General features: G+C 33.8%; 4 long non-coding RNA genes across 8 annotated transcripts; all 4 read left to right on the forward strand.

Annotated features, from left to right (window-relative positions):
• The first annotated feature begins 11,213 nt into the window (after nt 1-11,213).
• LOC130690452 (uncharacterized) lies at nt 11,214-12,755 on the forward strand. 2 transcript variants are annotated; one of them, XR_009421215.1, is made up of 5 exons: nt 11,214-11,598; nt 11,696-11,809; nt 11,871-12,024; nt 12,114-12,230; nt 12,474-12,755. It is a non-coding gene; the product is annotated as an uncharacterized LOC130690452 (long non-coding RNA). The 2 variants fall into 2 exon arrangements; XR_009421216.1 differs by having other exon boundaries at nt 11,876-12,024.
• A 92-nt stretch (nt 12,756-12,847) lies between these two features.
• Nucleotides 12,848-13,204, forward strand: LOC132088103 (uncharacterized). The gene is made up of 2 exons (XR_009421328.1): nt 12,848-12,905; nt 12,993-13,204. It is a non-coding gene; the product is annotated as an uncharacterized LOC132088103 (long non-coding RNA).
• A 778-nt stretch (nt 13,205-13,982) lies between these two features.
• Nucleotides 13,983-15,972, forward strand: LOC130690374 (uncharacterized). 3 transcript variants are annotated; one of them, XR_009421185.1, is made up of 7 exons: nt 13,983-14,367; nt 14,465-14,578; nt 14,640-14,793; nt 14,869-14,999; nt 15,243-15,530; nt 15,599-15,674; nt 15,761-15,972. It is a non-coding gene; the product is annotated as an uncharacterized LOC130690374 (long non-coding RNA). The 3 variants fall into 3 exon arrangements; XR_009421183.1 differs by having other exon boundaries at nt 14,883-14,999; XR_009421184.1 differs by having other exon boundaries at nt 14,645-14,793; nt 14,883-14,999.
• A 947-nt stretch (nt 15,973-16,919) lies between these two features.
• On the forward strand, nt 16,920-17,555 carry LOC130690454 (uncharacterized). 2 transcript variants are annotated; one of them, XR_009001007.2, is made up of 3 exons: nt 16,920-17,135; nt 17,233-17,346; nt 17,408-17,555. It is a non-coding gene; the product is annotated as an uncharacterized LOC130690454 (long non-coding RNA). The 2 variants fall into 2 exon arrangements; XR_009001006.2 differs by having other exon boundaries at nt 16,925-17,135; nt 17,413-17,555.
• The last annotated feature ends 348 nt before the right edge of the window (nt 17,556-17,903 follow it).

The raw sequence follows: 17,903 nt of genomic DNA on the forward strand, positions 1-17,903 counted from the left end.
TCACACCGTTCTATCTCTAACCGTTCAAAAGTTAGCATTTTTTAAATTTTTCAAAGCCATCTAGCGGTCGCATTTCCAGTTATAATTAAATCAAACACATCTCAATCGACGTAACTTTTCATTCTGCGTCGAATGGATTTATTCCCAGCGTTCTATCTCTAACCGTTCAAAAGTTAGCATTTTAAAAATTTTAAAAGCCATCTAGCGGTCGCATTTCAAGTTATAATTAAATCAAACACATCTCAATCGACGTAACTTTTCATTCTGCGTCGAATGGATTCATTCACCGTTCTATCTCTAACCGTTCAAAAGTTAGCATTTTTAAATTTTTCAAAGCCATCTAGCGGTCGCATTTCAAGTTATAATTAAATCAAACACATCTCAATCGACGTAACTTTTCATTCTGCGTCGAATGGATTCATTCCCAGCGTTCAATCTCTAACCGTTCAAAAGTTAGCTTTTTTAACATTTTCAAAGCCATCTAGCGGTCGCATTTAAAGTTATAATTAAATCAAACACATCTCAATCGACGTAACTTTTCATTCTGCGTCGAATGGATTCATTCCCAGCGTTCTATCTCTAACCGTTCAAAAGTTAGCATTTTTAAATTTTTCAAAGCCATCTAGCGGTCGCATTTCAAGTTATAATTAAATCAAACATCTCAATCGACGTAACTTTTCATTCTGCGTCGAATGGATTCATTCCCAGCGTTCTATCTCTAACCGTTCAAAAGTTAGCATTTTTAAATTTTTCAAAGCCATCTAGCGGTCGCATTTCAAGTTATAATTAAATCAAACACATCTCAATCGACGTAACTTTTCATTCTGCGTCGAATGGATTCATTCCCAGCGTTCTATCTCTAACCGTTCAAAAGTTAGCATTTTTAAAATTTTCAAAGCCATCTAGCGGTCGCATTTCAAGTTATAATTAAATCAAACACATCTCAATCGACGTAACTTTTCATTCTGCGTCGAATGGATTCATTCCCAGCGTTCTATCTCTAACCGTTCAAAAGTTAGCATTTTTAAAATTTTCAAAGCCATCTAGCGGTCGCATTTAAAGTTATAATTAAATCAAACACATCTCAATCGACGTAACTTTTCATTCTGCGTCGAATGGATTCATTCCCAGCGTTCTATCTCTAACCGTTCAAAAGTTAGCATTTTTAAAATTTTCAAAGCCATCTAGCGGTCGCATTTCAAGTTATAATTAAATCAAACACATCTCAATCGACGTAACTTTTCATTCTGCGTCGAATGGATTCATTCCCAGCGTTCTATCTCTAACCGTTCAAAAGTTAGCATTTTTAAAATTTTCAAAGCCATCTAGCGGTCGCATTTCAAGTTATAATTAAATCAAACACATCTCAATCGACGTAACTTTTCATTCTGCGTCGAATGGATTCATTCCCAGCGTTCTATCTCTAACCGTTCAAAAGTTAGCATTTTTAAAATTTTCAAAGCCATCTAGCGGTCGCATTTCAAGTTATAATTAAATCAAACACATCTCAATCGACGTAACTTTTCATTCTGCGTCGAATGGATTCATTCCCAGCGTTCTATCTCTAACCGTTCAAAAGTTAGCATTTTTAAAATTTTCAAAGCCATCTAGCGGTCGCATTTCAAGTTATAATTAAATCAAACACATCTCAATCGACGTAACTTTTCATTCTGCGTCGAATGGATTCATTCCCAGCGTTCTATCTCTAACCGTTCAAAAGTTAGCATTTTTAAAATTTTCAAAGCCATCTAGCGGTCGCATTTCAAGTTATAATTAAATCAAACACATCTCAATCGACGTAACTTTTCATTCTGCGTCGAATGGATTCATTCCCAGCGTTCTATCTCTAACCGTTCAAAAGTTAGCATTTTTAAAATTTTCAAAGCCATCTAGCGGTCGCATTTCAAGTTATAATTAAATCAAACACATCTCAATCGACGTAACTTTTCATTCTGCGTCGAATGGATTCATTCCCAGCGTTCTATCTCTAACCGTTCAAAAGTTAGCATTTTTAAAATTTTCAAAGCCATCTAGCGGTCGCATTTCAAGTTATAATTAAATCAAACACATCTCAATCGACGTAACTTTTCATTCTGCGTCGAATGGATTCATTCCCAGCGTTCTATCTCTAACCGTTCAAAAGTTAGCATTTTTAAAATTTTCAAAGCCATCTAGCGGTCGCATTTCAAGTTATAATTAAATCAAACACATCTCAATCGACGTAACTTTTCATTCTGCGTCGAATGGATTCATTCCCAGCGTTCTATCTCTAACGGTTCAAAAGTTAGCATTTTTAAAATTTTCAAAGCCATCTAGCGGTCGCATTTCAAGTTATAATTAAATCAAACACATCTCAATCGACGTAACTTTTCATTCTGCGTCGAATGGATTCATTCCCAGCGTTCTATCTCTAACCGTTCAAAAGTTAGCATTTTTAAAATTTTCAAAGCCATCTAGCGGTCGCATTTCAAGTTATAATTAAATCAAACACATCTCAATCGACGTAACTTTTCATTCTGCGTCGAATGGATTCATTCCCAGCGTTCTATCTCTAACCGTTCAAAAGTTAGCATTTTTAAAATTTTCAAAGCCATCTAGCGGTCGCATTTCAAGTTATAATTAAATCAAACACATCTCAATCGACGTAACTTTTCATTCTGCGTCGAATGGATTCATTCCCAGCGTTCTATCTCTAACCGTTCAAAAGTTAGCATTTTTAAAATTTTCAAAGCCATCTAGCGGTCGCATTTAAAGTTATAATTAAATCAAACACATCTCAATCGACGTAACTTTTCATTCTGCGTCGAATGGATTCATTCCCAGCGTTCTATCTCTAACCGTTCAAAAGTTAGCATTTTTAAAATTTTCAAAGCCATCTAGCGGTCGCATTTCAAGTTATAATTAAATCAAACACATCTCAATCGACGTAACTTTTCATTCTGCGTCGAATGGATTCATTCCCAGCGTTCTATCTCTAACCGTTCAAAAGTTAGCATTTTTAAAATTTTCAAAGCCATCTAGCGGTCGCATTTCAAGTTATAATTAAATCAAACACATCTCAATCGACGTAACTTTTCATTCTGCGTCGAATGGATTCATTCCCAGCGTTCTATCTCTAACCGTTCAAAAGTTAGCATTTTTAAAATTTTCAAAGCCATCTAGCGGTCGCATTTCAAGTTATAATTAAATCAAACACATCTCAATCGACGTAACTTTTCATTCTGCGTCGAATGGATTCATTCCCAGCGTTCTATCTCTAACCGTTCAAAAGTTAGCATTTTTAAAATTTTCAAAGCCATCTAGCGGTCGCATTTCAAGTTATAATTAAATCAAACACATCTCAATCGACGTAACTTTTCATTCTGCGTCGAATGGATTCATTCCCAGCGTTCTATCTCTAACCGTTCAAAAGTTAGCATTTTTAAAATTTTCAAAGCCATCTAGCGGTCGCATTTAAAGTTATAATTAAATCAAACACATCTCAATCGACGTAACTTTTCATTCTGCGTCGAATGGATTCATTCCCAGCGTTCTATCTCTAACCGTTCAAAAGTTAGCATTTTTAAAATTTTCAAAGCCATCTAGCGGTCGCATTTCAAGTTATAATTAAATCAAACACATCTCAATCGACGTAACTTTTCATTCTGCGTCGAATGGATTCATTCCCAGCGTTCTAGCATATACGGTTCAAAAGTTAGCATTTTTAAAATTTTCAAAGCCATCTAGCGGTCGCATTTCAAGTTATAATTAAATCAAACACATCTCAATCGACGTAACTTTTCATTCTGCGTCGAATGGATTCATTCCCAGCGTTCTATCTCTAACCGTTCAAAAGTTAGCATTTTTAAAATTTTCAAAGCCATCTAGCGGTCGCATTTCAAGTTATAATTAAATCAAACACATCTCAATCGACGTAACTTTTCATTCTGCGTCGAATGGATTCATTCCCAGCGTTCTATCTCTAACCGTTCAAAAGTTAGCATTTTTAAAATTTTCAAAGCCATCTAGCGGTCGCATTTCAAGTTATAATTAAATCAAACACATCTCAATCGACGTAACTTTTCATTCTGCGTCGAATGGATTCATTCCCAGCGTTCTATCTCTAACCGTTCAAAAGTTAGCATTTTTAAAATTTTCAAAGCCATCTAGCGGTCGCATTTCAAGTTATAATTAAATCAAACACATCTCAATCGACGTAACTTTTCATTCTGCGTCGAATGGATTCATTCCCAGCGTTCTATCTCTAACCGTTCAAAAGTTAGCATTTTTAAAATTTTCAAAGCCATCTAGCGGTCGCATTTCAAGTTATAATTAAATCAAACACATCTCAATCGACGTAACTTTTCATTCTGCGTCGAATGGATTCATTCCCAGCGTTCTATCTCTATACCGTTCAAAAGTTAGCATTTTTAAAATTTTCAAAGCCATCTAGCGGTCGCATTTCAAGTTATAATTAAATCAAACACATCTCAATCGACGTAACTTTTCATTCTGCGTCGAATGGATTCATTCCCAGCGTTCTATCTCTAACCGTTCAAAAGTTAGCATTTTTAAAATTTTCAAAGCCATCTAGCGGTCGCATTTCAAGTTATAATTAAATCAAACACATCTCAATCGACGTAACTTTTCATTCTGCGTCGAATGGATTCATTCCCAGCGTTCTATCTCTAACCGTTCAAAAGTTAGCATTTTTAAAATTTTCAAAGCCATCTAGCGGTCGCATTTCAAGTTATAATTAAATCAAACACATCTCAATCGACGTAACTTTTCATTCTGCGTCGAATGGATTCATTCCCAGCGTTCTATCTCTAACCGTTCAAAAGTTAGCATTTTTAAAATTTTCAAAGCCATCTAGCGGTCGCATTTCAAGTTATAATTAAATCAAACACATCTCAATCGACGTAACTTTTCATTCTGCGTCGAATGGATTCATTCCCAGCGTTCTAGCATATACGGTTCAAAAGTTAGCATTTTTAAAATTTTCAAAGCCATCTAGCGGTCGCATTTCAAGTTATAATTAAATCAAACACATCTCAATCGACGTAACTTTTCATTCTGCGTCGAATGGATTCATTCCCAGCGTTCTATCTCTAACCGTTCAAAAGTTAGCATTTTTAAATTTTTCAAAGCCATCTAGCGGTCGCATTTCAAGTTATAATTAAATCAAACACATCTCAATCGACGTAACTTTTCATTCTGCGTCGAATGGATTCATTCCCAGCGTTCTATCTCTAACCGTTCAAAAGTTAGCATTTTTAAAATTTTCAAAGCCATCTAGCGGTCGCATTTCAAGTTATAATTAAATCAAACACATCTCAATCGACGTAACTTTTCATTCTGCGTCGAATGGATTCATTCCCAGCGTTCTATCTCTAACCGTTCAAAAGTTAGCATTTTTAAAATTTTCAAAGCCATCTAGCGGTCGCATTTCAAGTTATAATTAAATCAAACACATCTCAATCGACGTAACTTTTCATTCTGCGTCGAATGGATTCATTCCCAGCGTTCTATCTCTAACCGTTCAAAAGTTAGCATTTTTAAAATTTTCAAAGCCATCTAGCGGTCGCATTTCAAGTTATAATTAAATCAAACACATCTCAATCGACGTAACTTTTCATTCTGCGTCGAATGGATTCATTCCCAGCGTTCTATCTCTAACCGTTCAAAAGTTAGCATTTTTAAAATTTTCAAAGCCATCTAGCGGTCGCATTTCAAGTTATAATTAAATCAAACACATCTCAATCGACGTAACTTTTCATTCTGCGTCGAATGGATTCATTCCCAGCGTTCTATCTCTAACCGTTCAAAAGTTAGCATTTTAAAGCCATCTAGCGGTCGCATTTCAAGTTATAATTAAATCAAACACATCTCAATCGACGTAACTTTTCATTCTGCGTCGAATGGATTCATTCCCAGCGTTCTATCTCTTACCGTTCAAAAGTTAGCATTTTTAAAATTTTCAAAGCCATCTAGCGGTCGCATTTCAAGTTATAATTAAATCAAACACATCTCAATCGACGTAACTTTTCATTCTGCGTCGAATGGATTCATTCCCAGCGTTCTATCTCTAACCGTTCAAAAGTTAGCATTTTTAAAATTTTCAAAGCCATCTAGCGGTCGCATTTCAAGTTATAATTAAATCAAACACATCTCAATCGACGTAACTTTTCATTCTGCGTCGAATGGATTCATTCCCAGCGTTCTATCTCTAACCGTTCAAAAGTTAGCATTTTTAAAATTTTCAAAGCCATCTAGCGGTCGCATTTCAAGTTATAATTAAATCAAACACATCTCAATCGACGTAACTTTTCATTCTGCGTCGAATGGATTCATTCCCAGCGTTCTAGCATATACGGTTCAAAAGTTAGCATTTTTAAAATTTTCAAAGCCATCTAGCGGTCGCATTTCAAGTTATAATTAAATCAAACACATCTCAATCGACGTAACTTTTCATTCTGCGTCGAATGGATTCATTCCCAGCGTTCTATCTCTAACCGTTCAAAAGTTAGCATTTTTAAAATTTTCAAAGCCATCTAGCGGTCGCATTTCAAGTTATAATTAAATCAAACACATCTCAATCGACGTAACTTTTCATTCTGCGTCGAATGGATTCATTCCCAGCGTTCTATCTCTAACCGTTCAAAAGTTAGCATTTTTAAAATTTTCAAAGCCATCTAGCGGTCGCATTTCAAGTTATAATTAAATCAAACACATCTCAATCGACGTAACTTTTCATTCTGCGTCGAATGGATTCATTCCCAGCGTTCTAGCATATACGGTTCAAAAGTTAGCATTTTTAAAATTTTCAAAGCCATCTAGCGGTCGCATTTCAAGTTATAATTAAATCAAACACATCTCAATCGACGTAACTTTTCATTCTGCGTCGAATGGATTCATTCCCAGCGTTCTATCTCTAACCGTTCAAAAGTTAGCATTTTTAAAATTTTCAAAGCCATCTAGCGGTCGCATTTCAAGTTATAATTAAATCAAACACATCTCAATCGACGTAACTTTTCATTCTGCGTCGAATGGATTCATTCCCAGCGTTCTATCTCTAACCGTTCAAAAGTTAGCATTTTTAAAATTTTCAAAGCCATCTAGCGGTCGCATTTCAAGTTATAATTAAATCAAACACATCTCAATCGACGTAACTTTTCATTCTGCGTCGAATGGATTCATTCCCAGCGTTCTAGCATATACGGTTCAAAAGTTAGCATTTTTAAAATTTTCAAAGCCATCTAGCGGTCGCATTTCAAGTTATAATTAAATCAAACACATCTCAATCGACGTAACTTTTCATTCTGCGTCGAATGGATTCATTCCCAGCGTTCTATCTCTAACCGTTCAAAAGTTAGCATTTTTAAAATTTTCAAAGCCATCTAGCGGTCGCATTTCAAGTTATAATTAAATCAAACACATCTCAATCGACGTAACTTTTCATTCTGCGTCGAATGGATTCATTCCCAGCGTTCTATCTCTAACCGTTCAAAAGTTAGCATTTTTAAAATTTTCAAAGCCATCTAGCGGTCGCATTTCAAGTTATAATTAAATCAAACACATCTCAATCGACGTAACTTTTCATTCTGCGTCGAATGGATTCATTCCCAGCGTTCTATCTCTAACCGTTCAAAAGTTAGCATTTTTAAAATTTTCAAAGCCATCTAGCGGTCGCATTTCAAGTTATAATTAAATCAAACACATCTCAATCGACGTAACTTTTCATTCTGCGTCGAATGGATTCATTCCCAGCGTTCTATCTCTAACCGTTCAAAAGTTAGCATTTTTAAATTTTTCAAAGCCATCTAGCGGTCGCATTTCAAGTTATAATTAAATCAAACACATCTCAATCGACGTAACTTTTCATTCTGCGTCGAATGGATTCATTCCCAGCGTTCTAGCATATACGGTTCAAAAGTTAGCATTTTTAAAATTTTCAAAGCCATCTAGCGGTCGCATTTCAAGTTATAATTAAATCAAACACATCTCAATCGACGTAACTTTTCATTCTGCGTCGAATGGATTCATTCCCAGCGTTCTATCTCTAACCGTTCAAAAGTTAGCATTTTTAAAATTTTCAAAGCCATCTAGCGGTCGCATTTCAAGTTATAATTAAATCAAACACATCTCAATCGACGTAACTTTTCATTCTGCGTCGAATGGATTCATTCCCAGCGTTCTATCATATACCGTTCAAAAGTTAGCATTTTTAAAATTTTCAAAGCCATCTAGCGGTCGCATTTCAAGTTATAATTAAATCAAACACATCTCAATCGACGTAACTTTTCATTCTGCGTCGAATGGATTCATTCCCAGCGTTCTATCTCTAACCGTTCAAAAGTTAGCATTTTTAAAATTTTCAAAGCCATCTAGCGGTCGCATTTCAAGTTATAATTAAATCAAACACATCTCAATCGACGTAACTTTTCATTCTGCGTCGAATGGATTCATTCCCAGCGTTCTATCTCTAACCGTTCAAAAGTTAGCATTTTTAAAATTTTCAAAGCCATCTAGCGGTCGCATTTCAAGTTATAATTAAATCAAACACATCTCAATCGACGTAACTTTTCATTCTGCGTCGAATGGATTCATTCCCAGCGTTCTATCATATACCGTTCAAAAGTTAGCATTTTTAAAATTTTCAAAGCCATCTAGCGGTCGCATTTCAAGTTATAATTAAATCAAACACATCTCAATCGACGTAACTTTTCATTCTGCGTCGAATGGATTCATTCCCAGCGTTCTATCTCTAACCGTTCAAAAGTTAGCATTTTTAAAATTTTCAAAGCCATCTAGCGGTCGCATTTCAAGTTATAATTAAATCAAACACATCTCAATCGACGTAACTTTTCATTCTGCGTCGAATGGATTCATTCCCAGCGTTCTATCTCTAACCGTTCAAAAGTTAGCATTTTTAAAATTTTCAAAGCCATCTAGCGGTCGCATTTCAAGTTATAATTAAATCAAACACATCTCAATCGACGTAACTTTTCATTCTGCGTCGAATGGATTCATTCCCAGCGTTCTATCTCTAACCGTTCAAAAGTTAGCATTTTTAAAATTTTCAAAGCCATCTAGCGGTCGCATTTTCATTCTGCGTCGAATGGATTCATTCCCAGCGTTCTAGCTCTAACCGTTCAAAAGTTAGCATTTTTAAAATTTTCAAAGCCATCTATCGGTCGCATTTCAAGTTATAATTAAATCAAACACATCTCAATCGACGTAACTTTTCATTCTGCGTCGAATGGATTCATTCCCAGCGTTCTATCTCTAACCGTTCAAAAGTTAGCATTTTTAAAATTTTCAAAGCCATCTAGCGGTCGCATTTCAAGTTATAATTAAATCAAACACATCTCAATCGACGTAACTTTTCATTCTGCGTCGAATGGATTCATTCCCAGCGTTCTATCTCTAACCGTTCAAAAGTTAGCATTTTTAAAATTTTCAAAGCCATCTAGCGGTCGCATTTCAAGTTATAATTAAATCAAACACATCTCAATCGACGTAACTTTTCATTCTGCGTCGAATGGATTCATTCCCAGCGTTCTATCTCTAACCGTTCAAAAGTTAGCATTTTTAAAATTTTCAAAGCCATCTAGCGGTCGCATTTCAAGTTATAATTAAATCAAACACATCTCAATCGACGTAACTTTTCATTCTGCGTCGAATGGATTCATTCCCAGCGTTCTATCTCTAACCGTTCAAAAGTTAGCATTTTTAAAATTTTCAAAGCCATCTAGCGGTCGCATTTCAAGTTATAATTAAATCAAACACATCTCAATCGACGTAACTTTTCATTCTGCGTCGAATGGATTCATTCCCAGCGTTCTATCTCTAACCGTTCAAAAGTTAGCATTTTTAAATTTTTCAAAGCCATCTAGCGGTCGCATTTCAAGTTATAATTAAATCAAACACATCTCAATCGACGTAACTTTTCATTCTGCGTCGAATGGATTCATTCCCAGCGTTCTATCTCTAACCGTTCAAAAGTTAGCATTTTTAAAATTTTCAAAGCCATCTAGCGGTCGCATTTCAAGTTATAATTAAATCAAACACATCTCAATCGACGTAACTTTTCATTCTGCGTCGAATGGATTCATTCCCAGCGTTCTATCTCTAACCGTTCAAAAGTTAGCATTTTTTAAAATTTTTCAAAGCCATCTAGCGGTCGCATTTCAAGTTATAATTAAATCAAACACATCTCAATCGACGTAACTTTTCATTCTGCGTCGAATGGATTCATTCCCAGCGTTCTATCTCTAACCGTTCAAAAGTTAGCATTTTTAAAATTTTCAAAGCCATCTAGCGGTCGCATTTCAAATTATAATTAAATCAAACACATCTCAAACGAAGTAACTTTTCATTCTGCGTCGAATGGATTCATTTCCAGCGTTCTAGCATATACGGTTCAAAAGTTAGCATTTTTAAAATTTTCAAAGCCATCTAGCGGTCGCATTTAAAGTTATAATTAAATCAAACACATCTCAATCGACGTAACTTTTCATTCTGCGTCGAATGGATTCATTCCCAGCGTTCTAGCATATACCGTTCAAAAGTTAGCATTTTTAAATTTTTCAAGGCCATCTAGCGGTCGTATTTCAAGTTATAATTAAATCAAACACATCTCAATCGACCTAACTTTTCATTCTGCGTCGAATGAAAACTAGATAATTATATATGCTTTAGATGCTAAATTTAACAAGAATCGCGAATATGAAATTCGTTTTTTTGTAGAATGTATGGTTTTTGAGTTATTTTAAATATAAAAGTAGGTACGATAGACATTTAAGGCATCTCAATCGAAAAAATCCTGCGTCAATAAGCCCGACTTTTAATTAAAAAATTATTATCAATAAAACTAGATAACTATATATGATTTAGATGCTAAATTTAACAAGAATCACGAATATGAAATTTGTTTGTATGTAGACTTAATGGTTTTTGAGCTATTTTAAATATAAAAGTAGGTACGATAGAAATTTAAGGCCCGAAAAAACAATAAGCCCGACTTTTACCTAAAAAATATTATCAATAAAACTAGATAACTATATCGATTTAGATGCTAAATTTAACAAGAATCACGAATTTGAAATTAGTTTTTATGTAGACTTTCTGGTTTTTGAGTTCTTTTAAATATAAAGTAGGTACGATAGAAATTTAAGGCCCGATTCCCGACGCTGTGATGTTCGTTTTCTGTGTTGTCAGAATAAGTTTTCCTACGTTAAGCATCCATATTTTTGAAGAAAGTGATGATGGTTTGATTCGCAGAGGAATCGTTTAATTTTCTTTTTTTCTCGTATTCCCCGAAAGAAACTAACAAATCCAATTAGGAACGAACAGCACACAGGGTGTTGTCGAAGAGGAACACGTAGTCTAGATTATGAGAACAAATTTGAAATTCTAGACAATGCTCTTGAGCAATGTGTCCGTTGTAAGATTTATTTCCTATATTGGCATAATAGTATTGTTAGAAAATCATGAATTGTTTTCTTCCTTTTAGGTTTTTGACTTCGTTTAATGTTGTGGCTGAATGGACAATGAGAGATTGAATCAACAACATATCAAGTGGGCAGCTCATGGTCAAACTCGTTTGGCATAAAGGTATCATTTAATTGGGAATATTTGTTCATGTCAATACAAGTATTTGCATAGGTTTTCTTCATAGGGGCTTTAGCACCAAACATTTTTTCTTCTTTAGGGTTTGTTAGATAAGGGTGGAGGCAGCTTTAACAATTTAGATCTAGCACCTATTAGACTGGTGGTGTTGGCCCCGTGAATCTTATCGTCTTCAAGCTGGGTGAAAAAACAATGAGTATTTAGTTATCAAAATTACCTGAGGCATGTGTAAATATTCAAATAATTCTTTGTTGAAGTTCAGTTGGTTTCGTGCAACATCCTCACAAAAATGGGACAAGACTTAACAAAAAGAGCATATAGATGCAGTGTCAAACTGTACCAGTGAGTACCAGAGTAATGTGACAAACATTCATGATGGTGATTAATCTTCACACAGCTAACATTTAGTTGGTACTATTATATGTTTTATAAATTCAGTTATAATTTAATTCATCTTGTTATTTAGTGGAATATAATTTATTTCAGTTTTTCTAATGCAGTTTGGAAGCCACTTGGAGTAAACCTTTCGTCAGTTACTCACAAAAAAAGATTGGCAAATCTAGTCCTGAGAGATCACTTTTTTTGTCAAGGAAATACTGGAAATTGGTATTGAAAAGGTCATTAACAGAAAATTTTTGTATTTCATCAGTTTATTCCTATATTTAACATGGTTGTTCAGAAATGCCATGGAATCTAAAAGCACTTGACAAAAAACATTTTGATTGTTCTCGTACCTGTATTAGATCGAAATTGCTTGTCCAATGGTACCAATCCATTAATGAAAACAATCTATTAGACAAAAATGTATGACTGACTGATCATAATCTGTGTAAATTTCTATATAATTCTTATAATTCTAGGTATTCAACCATGGCATGTTGACCAGCTATCTGCGGAGTGAAAATCTACTTGACAGTGTTCAACCAGTTAAGTACATTTTACAAAAGATTCTGAGAATTGCAAAAGTTATGTGAACAAATTTTGTATTGGAGAAATTCTAGGTAAAATGAAAGCCATTTCACAATACAGCTGAATAGCTATGAAATGCAACCAATCCAGGAACTGAGTGTGTTGAACAACCAAACTTATCTTGGAGAGCTGCAGAAAGAGAATGGAACATTACCCTGCCAAACACCTGCTTCCAAATGGTAGTTTTAATTATTTGTTTTTACAAGATATATTCAGTCAATTCTTCAAAAACTGTTCTTTTTCACAGGTCAATGGCAGGGGTCTTATTCACTGTCTGATGAATTTAAGTTTAAACAAGATATTGCTTTTGATTACCTCTGCTGGTAACTTTTATATTCCTAGTTAAGATATGGCTTTCATCAAAAAGGGTTGAAACTAACATCTAACTTTTTTTTTCTTCTTCTCCAAAGAGCTGCTTAGGAAGTTAGCTAGAGTGACGAAGATGTGTCATCACAGCAGAATAAGTGTAAAAAGCAAGTTGTTCAGCAAAACGAGTGCCTTGCATTATTTACCACTATTTTACGATATTGAGCTGATGATACCTGGTAAACCTGCAATTTGTTTTTATGTAGACTTCATGGTTTTTGAGTTACGTCAAAAATAAAAATAGGTACGATAGAAATTTAAGGCCCGAAAAAACAATAAGCCCGACTTTTAACTAAAAAATTATTATCAATAAAACTAGATAATTATATATGCTTTAGATGCTAAATTTAACAAGAATCGCGAATATGAAATTCGTTTTTTTGTAGAATTTATGGTTTTTGAGTTATTTTAAATATAAAAGTAGGTACGATAGACATTTAAGGCCCGAAAAAACAATAAGCCCGACTTTTAATTAAAAAATTATTATCAATAAAACTAGATAATTATATATGCTTTAGATGCTAAATTTAACAAGAATCGCGAATATGAAATTCGTTTTTTTGTAGAATTTATGGTTTTTGAGTTATTTTAAATATAAAAGTAGGTACGATAGACATTTAAGGCCCGAAAAAACAATAAGCCCGACTTTTAATTAAAAAATTATTATCAATAAAACTAGATAACTATATATGATTTAGATGCTAAATTTAACAAGAATCACGAATATGAAATTTGTTTGTATGTAGACTTAATGGTTTTTGAGCTATTTTAAATATAAAAGTAGGTACGATAGAAATTTAAGGCCCGAAAAAACAATAAGCCCGACTTTTACCTAAAAAATATTATCAATAAAACTAGATAACTATACATGATTTAGATGCTAAATTTAACAAGAATCACGAATTTGAAATTAGTTTTTATGTAGACTTTCTGGTTTTTGAGTTCTTTTAAATATAAAGTAGGTACGATAGAAATTTAAGGCCCGATTCCCGACGCTGTGATGTTCGTTTTCTGTGTTGTCAGAATAAGTTTTCCTACGTTAAGCATCCATATTTTTGAAGAAAGTGATGATGGTTTGATTCGCAGAGGAATCGTTTAATTTTCTTTTTTTCTCGTATTCCCCGAAAGAAACTAACAAATCCAATTAGGAACGAACAGCACACAGGGTGTTGTCGAAGAGGAACACGTAGTCTAGATTATGAGAACAAATTTGAAATTCTAGACAATGCTCTTGAGCAATGTGTCCGTTGTAAGATTTATTTCCTATATTGGCATAATAGTATTGTTAGAAAATCATGAATTGTTTTCTTCCTTTTAGGTTTTTGACTTCGTTTAATGTTGTGGCTGAATGGACAATGAGAGATTGAATCAACAACATATCAAGTGGGCAGCTCATGGTCAAACTCGTTTGGCATAAAGGTATCATTTAATTGGGAATATTTGTTCATGTCAATACAAGTATTTGCATAGGTTTTCTTCATAGGGGCTTTAGCACCAAACATTTTTTCTTCTTTAGGGTTTGTTAGATAAGGGTGGAGGCAGCTTTAACAATTTAGATCTAGCACCTATTAGACTGGTGGTGTTGGCCCCGTGAATCTTATCGTCTTCAAGCTGGGTGAAAAAACAATGAGTATTTAGTTATCAAAATTACCTGAGGCATGTGTAAATATTCAAATAATTCTTTGTTGAAGTTCAGTTGGTTTCGTGCAACATCCTCACAAAAATGGGACAAGACTTAACAAAAAGAGCATATAGATGCAGTGTCAAACTGTACCAGTGAGTACCAGAGTAATGTGACAAACATTCATGATGGTGATTAATCTTCACACAGCTAACATTTAGTTGGTACTATTATATGTTTTATAAATTCAGTTATAATTTAATTCATCTTGTTATTTAGTGGAATATAATTTATTTCAGTTTTTCTAATGCAGTTTGGAAGCCACTTTGAGTAAACCTTTCGTCAGTTACTCACAAAAAAAGATTGGCAAATCTAGTCCTGAGAGATCACTTTTTTTGTCAAGGAAATACTGGAAATTGGTATTGAAAAGGTCATTAACAGAAAATTTTTGTATTTCATCAGTTTATTCCTATATTTAACATGGTTGTTCAGAAATGCCATGGAATCTAAAAGCACTTGACAAAAAACATTTTGATTGTTCTCGTACCTGTATTAGATCGAAATTGCTTGTCCAATGGTACCAATCCATTAATGAAAACAATCTATTAGACAAAAATGTATGACTGACTGATCATAATCTGTGTAAATTTCTATATAATTCTTATAATTCTAGGTATTCAACCATGGCATGTTGACCAGCTATCTGCGGAGTGAAAATCTACTTGACAGTGTTCAACCAGTTAAGTACATTTTACAAAAGATTCTGAGAATTGCAAAAGTTATGTGAACAAATTTTGTATTGGAGAAATTCTAGGTAAAATGAAAGCCATTTCACAATACAGCTGAATAGCTATGAAATGCAACCAATCCAGGAACTGAGTGTGTTGAACAACCAAACTTATCTTGGAGAGCTGCAGAAAGAGAATGGAACATTACCCTGCCAAACACCTGCTTCCAAATGGTAGTTTTAATTATTTGTTTTTACAAGATATATTCAGTCAATTCTTCAAAAACTGTTCTTTTTCACAGGTCAATGGCAGGGGTCTTATTCACTGTCTGATGAATTTAAGTTTAAACAAGATATTGCTTTTGATTACCTCTGCTGGTAACTTTTATATTCCTAGTTAAGATATGGCTTTCATCAAAAAGGGTTGAAACTAACATCTAACTTTTTTTTCTTCTTCTCCAAAGAGCTGCTTAGGAAGTTAGCTAGAGTGACGAAGATGTGTCATCACAGCAGAATAAGTGTAAAAAGCAAGTTGTTCAGCAAAACGAGTGCCTTGCATTATTTACCACTATTTTACGATATTGAGCTGATGATACCTGGTAAACCTGCAATTTGTTTTTATGTAGACTTCATGGTTTTTGAGTTACGTCAAAAATAAAAATAGGTACGATAGAAATTTAAGGCCCGAAAAAACAATAAGCCCGACTTTTAACTAAAAAATTATTATCAATAAAACTAGATAATTATATATGCTTTAGATGCTAAATTTAACAAGAATCGCGAATATGAAATTCGTTTTTTTGTAGAATTTATGGTTTTTGAGTTATTTTAAATATAAAAGTAGGTACGATAGACATTTAAGGCCCGAAAAAACAATAAGCCCGACTTTTAATTAAAAAATTATTATCAATAAAACTAGATAATTATATATGCTTTAGATGCTAAATTTAACAAGAATCGCGAATATGAAATTCGTTTTTTTGTAGAATTTATGGTTTTTGAGTTATTTTAAATATAAAAGTAGGTACGATAGACATTTAAGGCCCGAAAAAACAATAAGCCCGACTTTTAATTAAAAAATTATTATCAATAAAACTAGATAACTATATATGATTTAGATGCTAAATTTAACAAGAATCACGAATATGAAATTTGTTTGTATGTAGACTTAATGGTTTTTGAGCTATTTTAAATATAAAAGTAGGTACGATAGAAATTTAAGGCCCGAAAAAACAATAAGCCCGACTTTTACCTAAAAAATATTATCAATAAAACTAGATAACTATACATGATTTAGATGCTAAATTTAACAAGAATCACGAATTTGAAATTAGTTTTTATGTAGACTTTCTGGTTTTTGAGTTCTTTTAAATATAAAGTAGGTACGATAGAAATTTAAGGCCCGATTCCCGACGCTGTGATGTTCGTTTTCTGTGTTGTCAGAATAAGTTTTCCTACGTTAAGCATCCATATTTTTGAAGAAAGTGATGATGGTTTGATTCGCAGAGGAATCGTTTAATTTTCTTTTTTTTTCGTATTCCCCGAAAGAAACTAACAAATCCAATTAGGAACGAACAGCACACAGGGTGTTGTCGAAGAGGAACACGTAGTCTAGATTATGAGAACAAATTTGAAATTCTAGACAATGCTCTTGAGCAATGTGTCCGTTGTAAGATTTATTTCCTATATTGGCATAATAGTATTGTTAGAAAATCATGAATTGTTTTCTTCCTTTTAGGTTTTTGACTTCGTTTAATGTTGTGGCTGAATGGACAATGAGAGATTGAATCAACAACATATCAAGTGGGCAGCTCATGGTCAAACTCGTTTGGCATAAAGGTATCATTTAATTGGGAATATTTGTTCATGTCAATACAAGTATTTGCATAGGTTTTCTTCATAGGGGCTTTAGCACCAAACATTTTTTCTTCTTTAGGGTTTGTTAGATAAGGGTGGAGGCAGCTTTAACAATTTAGATCTAGCACCTATTAGACTGGTGGTGTTGGCCCCGTGAATCTTATCGTCTTCAAGCTGGGTGAAAAAACAATGAGTATTTAGTTATCAAAATTACCTGAGGCATGTGTAAATATTCAAATAATTCTTTGTTGAAGTTCAGTTGGTTTCGTGCAACATCCTCACAAAAATGGGACAAGACTTAACAAAAAGAGCATATAGATGCAGTGTCAAACTGTACCAGTGAGTACCAGAGTAATGTGACAAACATTCATGATGGTGATTAATCTTCACACAGCTAACATTTAGTTGGTACTATTATATGTTTTATAAATTCAGTTATAATTTAATTCATCTTGTTATTTAGTGGAATATAATTTATTTCAGTTTTTCTAATGCAGTTTGGAAGCCACTTGGAGTAAACCTTTCGTCAGTTACTCACAAAAAAAGATTGGCAAATCTAGTCCTGAGAGATCACTTTTTTTGTCAAGGAAATACTGGAAATTGGTATTGAAAAGGTCATTAACAGAAAATTTTTGTATTTCATCAGTTTATTCCTATATTTAACATGGTTGTTCAGAAATGCCATGGAATCTAAAAGCACTTGACAAAAAACATTTTGATTGTTCTCGTACCTGTATTAGATCGAAATTG

This window comes from Daphnia carinata, chromosome 6 (assembly GCF_022539665.2).
Source record: "Daphnia carinata strain CSIRO-1 chromosome 6, CSIRO_AGI_Dcar_HiC_V3, whole genome shotgun sequence".
NCBI lineage: Eukaryota > Metazoa > Arthropoda > Branchiopoda > Diplostraca > Daphniidae > Daphnia > Daphnia carinata.